At 41.2% G+C, this 10,949-nt stretch overlaps 1 pseudogene; it reads right to left on the bottom strand.

Moving 5' to 3' along the window:
- Positions 1-3,364: 3,364 nt before the first annotated feature.
- The window catches only part of LOC131511033 (protein shisa-9-like), a 161,795-nt pseudogene continuing 154,210 nt past the window's right edge, over positions 3,365-10,949 (bottom strand).

A 10,949-nucleotide genomic window follows, 5' to 3' on the forward strand; every position in this document is an offset into this window, starting at 1 on the left:
CAACTCTTGATTTCAGCTAAGGTCTTTATCTCATGGTTCATGAGATTGAGCCCTGCCTCAGGTTCCACGCTGACAGCATTGATCCTGCTTGGGATTCTCCCCCCTGCCTCTGCCCCTGCCCCTACCCCCAATCACATACACACACTCATTCTCAAAAGAACATTTTTAAAAAGTTAAAAATAGAACTGCCCTACAATTCAGCAATTGCTGTACTAGGTATTCACCCAAAGAATACAAAAATACCAATTCAAAAGGATACATGCACCCCGATGTTTATAGCAGCATTGCCTCAACAGCCAAAGTATGGAAGGAGCCCAAATGGCCATTGAACAATGAATGGATAATGAAGAATCGGTGTATATGTATATAATGGAATATTACTCAGACTACAGAAAGAATGAAATCTTGCCATTTGCAAAGACATGGATGGAGCTAGTTTATGAACTAGTTCATAAGTGAAATAAGTAAAATAAGTCAGTCAGAGAAAGACAAATATAGGATTTCACTCACATGTGGAATATAAGAAATAAAACAGAGGAGCGTAGGGGAAGGGAAGGAAAAATAAGATAAAAACAGCGAGGGAGGCAAACCCTGAGAGACTTCTAACTATAGAGAACAAACTGAGTATTGGTGGATGGGAAGTGGTTGGGGGGATGGGCTAAATGGCTGATGGGCATTAAGGAGTCCACTTGTGATGACCGCTGGGTGTTATGTGTAAGGGATGAATCACTAAATTCTACTCCTGCAAGCAGTAGTACACTACATGTTAACTAAGTTGGATTTAAATAAAATCTTGGAAGGAGGGGCGCCTGGTGGCTCAATCGGTTGAGCGTCCGACTTTGGCTCAGGTCACGAACTCGCGGTCTGTGAGTTCGAGCCCCACGTCAGGCTCTGTGCTGACAGCTCAGAGCCTGGAGCCTGCTTGGGATTCTGTGTCTCCCTCTCTCTCTGCCCCTCCCCCGCTCATGCTCTGTCTCTCTCTCTCTCTCTATCAAAAATAAATAAACATTAAACGAATTTTAAATAAAATGTTGGAAGGAAAAAAATCAACGTTGGCAAAGATGTAGAGAAATCAGAACTTTCAAACACTGCTTGTGGAAATGTGAAATGGTACAGCTACTCTGGAAAATAGTTTGGCAATTTCTTAATAAGTTAAAAATGGAGTTGCCATGTGGCACAGCAATTTCATTCCAAGGTATAAACCCAAGAGAATTGAGACATATATTCCCACAAAAACCTGTACATAAATGTTCATAGGAGCACTATTCGCAATTCCTGAAATGTGGAAACAACCCAGTTGTTCATCAACTGGTGACCAGATACATCAAAAGTGGTGAAACCGTACAAGGGGATATTGTCTAGTCATCAAAAGGCATGCAGTACTGTCACATGTGTAGATGAACTTCAAGAACATTGTGCTAAGTGAAAGAAGCAAAAGTCCATGTCTTGTATAATTGCATTTATATGAAATCTCCAGAACAGGCAGAACCAAGAGACATAAGTAGACTAGTGGTTGCCAGGGAATTGGCGTGGGAGGAATTGATATGGGATTTCTTCTCAGAATGAAAATAATATTTTAGACTTAGTGGTAATAGTTGTGCAACATCAGGACTATAGTAAAAGCCACTGGATTGTCCATTTTAAAATGGTCAGAATGACGGCTTTTAAGTGTTGTCAATTTCACTTTTTTTTTTTACATTTTTTTCATTTTTTAGTATGTTTTAAATATGAAATTTATTATCAAATTGGTTTCCATACAACACCCAGTGCTCATCCCAACAGGTGCCCTCCTCAATGCCCACCACCCTCTATCCCCTCCCTCCCACCCCCATTGACCCTCAGTTTTTTCTCACGTTTTAAGAGTCTCTTACGGTTTGGCTCCCTCCTTCTCTAACTTTTTTTTAAAAAAATAAAAAATTGAAAGCTTCAAAAAATAAAAATAAAAATAACCAAAAAGGAGCATTTCAAACATAAAGAAAAAGAAAAACATGTCCGTGGTTTCCATAAGATTAAAGTCATACAGTCTTGCAGATACCAAGACATGAAATAAAGTCTGTAACTTTCTGGAATGTCATTGGCCATGATGATTTATGACGCTCCGTGTGAAAAAAACATATGTAATCCTGCACTGACTGTTCCTTCCTCAGGGAAGTCTGTTCTTTGTGAAGATTTTGTATCCTGGGTGGCTATCTTAACTTGGGCTTAAATGAAAGTCTTCTCCCTTGTGTCTAAAATTAAAAAAAAAAAAAACAAAACACAACTTTTATCCACTTTGAATCAACATAGTTGTTTTGCAGTGTTGTTCAAGTCTCCTATTTCCTTGTTGATCTTTTGTGTAGTTGTTCTATCCATGATTCAAAGTGGGATATTGAAATCTCATACTGGGAAGTATACTTTTGAATATACAAGGAAAGTTTCGAGTAATGATGCTGCTTTCCTTGGTGACCCTTTCCCAAAGTATAGTCCTAAACTATTTTTAAGCAGAAGCAATACAATGAAAACAAAGGTATAGTCCCCCAGAGTGGCTTCTTTGCAGTGGGAATATGCATGTTGTGCTACCTCCTTGCAGCATCCTTTCCTGATTTTCTAGCTAAGGGAGTTTCTTTTCCTTCTGAACTCCTTGTCAACTTACCTAGGACCTTCCTGATTGCATTAAATTGCTCCTTCATCGATCTCATCTCCCCTAGGAGTGTTTCAGCCCTCTGAGGGTAGAACTGTGTCTCATTTGTCTTTAGCTCCAGCTTCTAGCTCAGTGATTTTCATTCTATAGACTTTTGATAGCATTTCAGAATACACGTTAAGAAGAAACGTCTCATTGCTATTTGCCCAAAGAGTGGTTTTAAAAATGTATTATTTCACATGTGGGTTAGAGTATGGACTGTGGAGCTGGGGTCAAGATGGCAGCATGGGAGGATCCTGAACTCACCTCCTCCCATGAACACAAGAATTCAACAGCTACTTATGGAACAATTCCCTCTGAAAAGGATCTGAAAGATAGCCTAACAGTGTCTGTAAAATAACGGATAAAAGGACAAAATATATGGAAACAGGAGAGGCAGAGACACAGTCTCACAAGAAACCCCACTCCAGGTGTGGTGACCCACAGTCAGGAGGATCTCATAATACAGAAGTTGTCCCAGAGGACTGAGGGGTTTGTGAGCTACCTCAGGCACCCCAACTCTTGGGAACTACATGGCAAAGATGAGCCTCCAAGCATAGGGCCTTCAAAAAATAGGACTTACTTCCTGAAGTACTCAAGGGCTTCTTTTCAGCCATGGTGTGGCTCACTCCTGTTTCGTCTTCTTTGTGCCTCCCACACCTGGCATTCTCAAAGATACCTGCTCTTTGAATGCTCTTTCGGGTGTTTTGTTTTTTAACTCCAAGCCTATTATCAGGCAAAAGCGATAGGCTGAGCCATTTGTGGTAACTTATAATGGCAAACACTTCATGGGAAATCTCCAGGGAACATGTCCTTTGAGTTTCCTAGGAACCTCCTAATTCCAAAAAATATTTATATTTTGGAGCCTCTCAGAGGCTAAGATTTCCTTGAGGTGATAAATGGCCTACAAGGTAGTTAAGTACTCTCTATGGATAATTTGTGTTTCATTCTCACAAAAACACATACGTCTGACTCTATTACTGTGCCCATTTCACAAATAAGGAAACTGAGGCTCAGAGAGGGATGATATTACAAAAGTGGCCGTTCGTGGAGCTGAGATGAAACCTTAGGCCTGTTTATAGACCCCCCACACAATGGGAAGAATTCAGGCATCAGATGGACATCCTTTTACCATCTCTCCATTCTGTGAATGACTGAGACTGGAATCCCATAGGAGCCTCTGTCCCAGGGGCCCCTCTCCCATGTCTTCCCCAATCGCACCCAGGCCAGGCAGCTCCAGTAGGTTTCTGGTGCTGGGGGCAGGAATATCATCAGTTGGTTCCCATGGCTGAGGGCCCATGTATCAGAGAGGATGCTAGCCACTTTCTGGGAGAGATTAATCATTCTTCCAGAGCTCCATTTGTCTTCTTCTCCTTTGGCGTCATTGATTATCTCATTTAATCGCTGCAACAACACTAAGAAACGGGTACCATTAACATCTCCATTTGACTGATAACAAAACTAAGGTTTTAGCTAAGCAGTTTCCTCAACGACATTTGGTTTTAGTGACAAGGCCAGGATTTAAACACAAACCTGTTTGGCTGCCAAGCCCGTGTTTTTAGTCACTTGCTAGAACACCTCTCCTGTGAATTTGTACTTTCTAGGGCCAGGCATGGATGGGGTTTGAATCTCATGATCTTTGGTTATGAAACAGACACCTTACCAGGGGGTCTTTGCCAACATTTCAAAGTTGAAAAACTTTTTTGGTTTTACCTTTTCAAGTTGGGACCTTTGGTTTAGCACATCCTTTATCAAATTAAAGTGTGGAGAATTGTTTTGCCTCGGGTCTTGGAGTCAGAAAATTTGAAGGTCCAAGTAGCCGTTTTTCTCCTTGGTCCTCATCAGGCACACCAGGTCACAGAGAAGATTTGAAACCAGCTCCACATTTGTCTCAGGGAACCACCTAGGCAAGTTGGAGAAAAGGCAGTGTGTCGTTATGTGTCTCAGAGAGATCATCTTTGAGGTCATAGTGCTGCGAATGAATCCATAAGGTCAACAATTTCTTTATGAATACAAACAAGAGTCAGACTGCTAGAGAGAAAGAAATTGAACACAAATATCTACCAACTTCAACAACAGACTCTATTAAGGGACTTGAGATATTGGGAGGATGGGGGAGCTGTTGTCTCTGTCTCCTCTGAGAACTGCTTACCTTTTGCAATTTCGATGCCAGCTCTGGGGCAGGAGGAACTTTCCCAGACTTGGAACAAACCAAGTACTGGATCACTTTCATTGGCTCCTAGGCCTAAAAGACCATCTCCTTTGCCTGTGGAAGGTGGGGCTTGGGGGCTGTGAGGGAAAATGAAACAATGAATATATCTTGACTTTTAATAGTATGTCAAGAGAAATAGGTCACAGACTATAGTGTCAGGTGTGGTAGATTTTAAGATAACAGACACAGAAGTTGAGTAAGATTTTATCACAAAGTCTTGCACTGCTGAAAGGAAAGAGGTTGCTCATCAGTCACAAGAGCACTGAGCCCTGAACACTGAACCCACAAAAATGTCAGGGTTTCTTTTAAAAACTGTCACATTTAAAGTCCTCTAGATATTGTCCCGTAAGACTGTCTCATAACAAAGTTTGTAGCATTTAGATCGGCAGAGGAGACCTTGTGATACTCAGCAGAAGAGGGAAAGGTAGACCTTAGAGTCTCGAGTTAGCAAAATCTAAGAAGGTTATTTAAAAGGAGGTATTGAAGCAAAGGAAACAACCAACAAAACTAAAAGGCAACCAACGGAATGGGAAAAGATATTTGCAAATGACACATCGGACAAAGGGCTAGTATCCAAAATCTATAAAGAGCTCATCAAACTCCACACCCGAAAAACAAATAACCCAGTGAAGAAATGGGCAGAAAACATGAATAGACACCTCTCTAAAGAAGACATCCGGATGGCCAACAGGCACATGAAAAGATGTTCAACGTCGCTCCTCATCAGGGAAATACAAATCGAAACCACACTCAGATACCACCTCACGCCAGTCAGAGTGGCCAAAATGAAGAAATCAGGAGACTATAGATGCTGGAGAGGATGTGGAGAGACGGGAACCCTCTTGCACTGTTGGTGGGAATGCAAATTGGTGCAGCCGCTCTGGAAAGCAGTGTGGAGGTTCCTCAGAAAATTAAAAATAGACCTACCCTATGACCCAGCAATAGCACTGCTAGGAATTTATCCAAGGGATACAGGAGTACTGATGCATAGGGGCACTTGTACCCCAATGTTTATAGCAGCACTCTCAACAATAGCCAAATTATGGAAAGAGCCTAAATGTCCATCAACTGATGAATGGATAAAGAAATTGTGGTTTATATACACAATGGAATACTACGTGGCAATGAGAAAAAATGAAATATGGCCTTTTGTAGCAACGTGGATGGAACTGGAGAGTGTGATGCTAAGTGAAATAAGCCATACAGAGAAAGACAGATACCATATGGTTTCACTCTTATGTGGATCCTGAGAAACGTAACAGAAACCCATGGGGGAGGGGAAGGAAAAAAAAAAAAAAAAAGAGGTTAGAGTGGGAGAGAGCCAAAGCATAAGAGACTGTTAAAAACTGAGAACAAACTGAGGGTTGATGGGGGGTGGGAGGGAGGGCAGGGTGGGTGATGGGTATTGAGGAGGGCACCTTTTGGGATGAGCACTGGGTGTTGTATGGAAACCAATTTGACAGTAAATTTCATATATTAAAAAATAAATAAATAAATAAATAAATAAATAAAAAATAAAAGGAGGTATTGATAATATACATTTCAAAGCAGTCCCAGTATTTAACAAAATATCGAACATGTATCCTTTGTTGGAATTTTAACTTCATTTTTCTAACTGTGATGTGTAAATTTATCTGTTTCAGGTGGTTGGCATTCTTCTTCCCAATTCCCATCCACATTTGCAAACATAGAAAAGAGTAAACAATGACTGCTTTGGGTTATTGATAGATTTATTCAAGTTCTAGAAACTCAGGATTAGTGATTTTCATTTGATGATACTGGCATATAATCAGTTTACTCAACATTAGTACAAAAATACTTGTAACAAATCATGAGAGTTCAAATGCTGTTATTAGCTTCCTACTGTCTACAATATGAACAAATCCTTTAGAGTAATGTCTGGTTAGATATAGGTTCGGTTGCTTCAACAAACACACACAGTAATTTATTCCTTCCTTCCTGAATAGTCTGGGCATATGCAGTCCATAGCTGGCTTAGCAGCCCCACCCTCTCAGGGACTCAGGTTCCTTCTGTGAAGGTGCTCCACCACCTCTAGGGTAGAACTGAGAGGTCAGCATCATGTCCACATCCAGGAAGTGGGAAGTGAACGTGGGAAAGGGGAGGACATGCCTCTAGCTTCAGAGAATAACCAGAAAGTTTTCCATATCACTTCTGCTCACATTTAATTGGTCTGAACTTAGTCACCTGGCTGTACATAGCTTTGTGAGAGGCTGGGAAATGTGGTCTTTCTTTTTGAGTGGTTATGTGTTCAGCCAGAAATAGGGCATTCCATTTCTGTGAGAGAACTGAGGGCATGACTATTGAGTGACCACTAACAGTTTCTGTCAGGGTCTACCCCTTTGATTAAACAACTGTCTGCATATACACAAAGAGCATCATCCCCACGCATAGAACATTGTCATATTCAAGAAATATAACCTCCAGGTCGCATAGAATGACTACATCTGGGTCAAAATTTAGTTTCTCTTGTTACTCCTTGGTTCTCTCCATTCAGTAGGGATAGAGTTCCTATCTGACAAACTATAAACTAAAGCATGAGTTATGTCTAGTCTCCAAACCAACCAATATATATCCCTGGAGTAGGATATTGCTCTAAAAACTCCAATACTGGAAAGAGAAGAGTGAATAATGAGGTAACATAGGTCCCTAGCAATGACCCAACTCCCCTGGGCATGAATTATGGCACAATCCTGTCCTGGCACTCTTTGGGGTCTCAGTTCATTCAGTAGGTCCTGATTCTGCTGTCTGGGAGGCGTTGCTTCCTCTACTGTCATCTTTAGCTTTTGTCTTTCCCTCTGGAACACTCTTTCATGTTCATGATCCTCTGTGGACAAATCTGAAGTGGATGTTTGGAAGAATATACCCTTCTTGAGGATAGGATGGCTTTTTCAGCCCACTTCCTGCTGTGTAGAAAGGGGATCATAAGGATTGTATTAGAGGTCAACCTAGTCTATGCCTTGTTGTCAATGGCGTTAAAAGAAAGGATATGCTCTCTCCTCCCCATTTTCCTAGGCTATGGTTTCTTTTGCAAGAAAATTCCCTCAAAAAGTTAGGCTTCTGGTCTACTTTTATGTCTGTCAAATTCCATATGTAAATAATCATACTGAAATATTTTGTTCAGGCATAGTTTTGGGGCCTGAAAACTCTGGTCTTCTGTGTAGCTTGTTCTGGGATTTACCAAGTCTCCCTACTAAATCAATGACAGCTATTTTGCACTTAGCCAATTTATCTTGAGTCAGCCATATTGGGGAGGTGACTGAGAAAGGCTTGGGTGGCCTGTCCTGCTTAGGCTACCTATTGAAAGCCACTTGTAATTCCTTGAGTTTGGGGTGCAGAAGTTTTTGCCTCTCTCAGGCTTTGGAGGCACTAGTCACTCTCGTTGCCGCCAAATTGGATTGTCATCTACAGGCAGAAAGAGCTTCCTTAGAAGAGCTGTATACCCTTGAATCAGTGCTGGCAGACTGGCTGACCCTAGCCTGAGATCTGCTTGTGGCAGGTTCCTGGTGAAAGTGGCAAAATGCATCCCACAGACACCAACATTCCAAATATTTCTATTAATTTCTTCTTGAGTTTCAGGTTCTGATGGCATGTGACCCGCCATGAGAATGATCATAGACAACAGCTTAGTGTTTTGTCACAATATAAAAACTGTCACCAGACCTGCAGCCTGTAATACCTGTGCCTTCCCACCTACTGCCTGCCCACCAAACATATGCCACTTATGTTGGGTTCTAAACTATCAGCCACTCCCTTCTTGTATCAAATTCTGTAATAGTTTGGATATAGAGCGGGTTGCTCTAACAGGGGCTATAAATAACCGTGGCTTCAACAAAATATGTATTTCCCTTTTGTGTTACAGTCTAGGTTATGTTCAAACCCAGAATGGTTACCCTATCGTGTCAGATACCCAGGATTCTGTACTGTTGCTCTCTGGTTCCTTACTGACAAGGTCAAAGATGACTCAGCCCATCAGATCTGCTTGCAGCCAGCAGGCAAGGAAAATGGGGAGGGGAGAGCATATCCTTTCTTTTAACGCCATTGCCCATAGCACACCTCACTTCCATTTGCATTCTGTTGCCCATAACTTACCACTTCATGGTAATGTAAAGTCTTAGTCTACAAAGCCATGTACCCAACTAAATATCAGGAATTCTCTCAATATGAGAGAAGGTGGGAATGGATGTTAGGTGGCAACAAGCAGTACTGTTGACAAGTCAATAATCTTGACTCCACTCTTCACTTCCCAGCCTCTCCTCAACATATGGTCATCTGGGTTCTGGCCTTCACCTCCCAGTTGTATCATTGCCACCAAGGTCATCCTGTCGTAGCTCAATGCAAGTTGTCTCTTGCCCTTCTCGATCCCACTGTAGCAACTGACCCATTAGACCTCTCCTTGTCTCCCAACCCCAATAGCTAATCATCAAGACCTCTCACTTGTATGTCTTGAAACAATTGCCTCATCTTCCCACTACTTCCAGTCTTGCGCAACTAACATAGGCCAGGCCACCATCATCTCATGTGCAGCCTTAAAATTGGCCTGTGTACTTTTCCTGCCACCCACTTCCATTTCACGTCAACCCATTCTCCATCTCTAATCAGAATGATCTTTTAACAATGAAAGCTCAGCAATCAGTCAGTGAACGAATGAAATTCTTCAATGGCTTCTCAGTACTTTCCGGAAAAGGCACAAAGTTCTTTACTGGTTTGCAAGGTCCTGCAGAAACAGGCTTTGGTTACTTCTCCAGCTTCATCTCTTAAAAGAAGCCTGTATTCTCTCCTCACCTTTTTGCTCCAGGTATACTGGAGTACCATGTATGCATCTATTTCCCAGGTCCTCTTGTATCTCTGGTGGCTGTTACTATGTTTCAGGCATTATCCAAAGTCATTTTCACACATTGGAATTTTGTTCATTTATCTCTTTATTTTGGTCTTTATTTACTTACTTATTTATTATTTTTGATGAATAAAAATTTTATGTATTTGAGACTTACAATGGGATATGTTGATATATGCATACACTGTGAAGTGGTAACCACAATGAAACTAGTTAACATATCCATCACCACCCATAGCTACTTTGTTTTTGTGGTGTGGTTAGAATGCTTGAGATCTGCTCTCTTAGTAAATTTCAAGTATACGATACGGTATTGTTAACTGTAGTCACCATACTGTACCTTAGTTCGCTAGAACTTGTGCATCTTACCATGGAAAGTTTGTACGTTTTGATCAGTATCTCCCCCTTTTGCCCACCCTCCAGCCTCTGGTAACTACCCTTCAACTCTCTGTCTCTCTACAAGTTTAACTTTTCTTTAGATGAAGATTTCACATGTGCATGAGATTGTACAATATCTTTCTGTTTGTGTCTGACTAATTTCACTTAGAATCATGTCCTCTGGGTTCACCCACGTTGTCAGAAATGGTAGAATTTCCTTCTTTTTTTCTGGCCAGATAATATTCCACTGAATGCACAGGCCATTTTTCTTTATTTTGATGGGCACTTAAAGTTGTTTCCATATCTTGGCTACTGAATAATATTGCAATGAACATGGGAGTACAGATGTCTCATTGAGATAGTGATCTACACCCAGAAGTGGGATTGCTGGATCATATGGTATTTCTATTTTTAACTTTTTGAGAACCTCCAAACTGTTTCCCACAATGGCTGTACCAATTTACATTCCTGGAAATCGTGCTTAAGGGTTCACTTTTTGTCCACATCCTTGCCCACGGTCGTTATCTTTTGACTTTTGGAGAATAGCCATCCTAACCAACAGGTGTGAGGTAATAGCTCATTGTGGTTTTGGTTTGCATTTCCCTGACAATTAGTGATGTTGAGCATCTTTTCTTATACCGGTTAGCCTTTTGTATGTCTTCTTTGGAAAAAGTCTATTTGGGTCCTTGCCCACTTTTTCACCCTGTTATACGGTTTCTTTGCTGTTGACTTTGGGAAAATTGTAAGAGGAAACTTTATTTAAAATGGAAGTGTTGAATTACTCTATTGTATACCTGAAACGAATGCAACACTGTATGCTGATGACCTGGAAAGAAAATAAAACC

Source organism: Neofelis nebulosa, chromosome 4, assembly GCF_028018385.1.
Source record: "Neofelis nebulosa isolate mNeoNeb1 chromosome 4, mNeoNeb1.pri, whole genome shotgun sequence".
Taxonomy (NCBI): domain Eukaryota; kingdom Metazoa; phylum Chordata; class Mammalia; order Carnivora; family Felidae; genus Neofelis; species Neofelis nebulosa.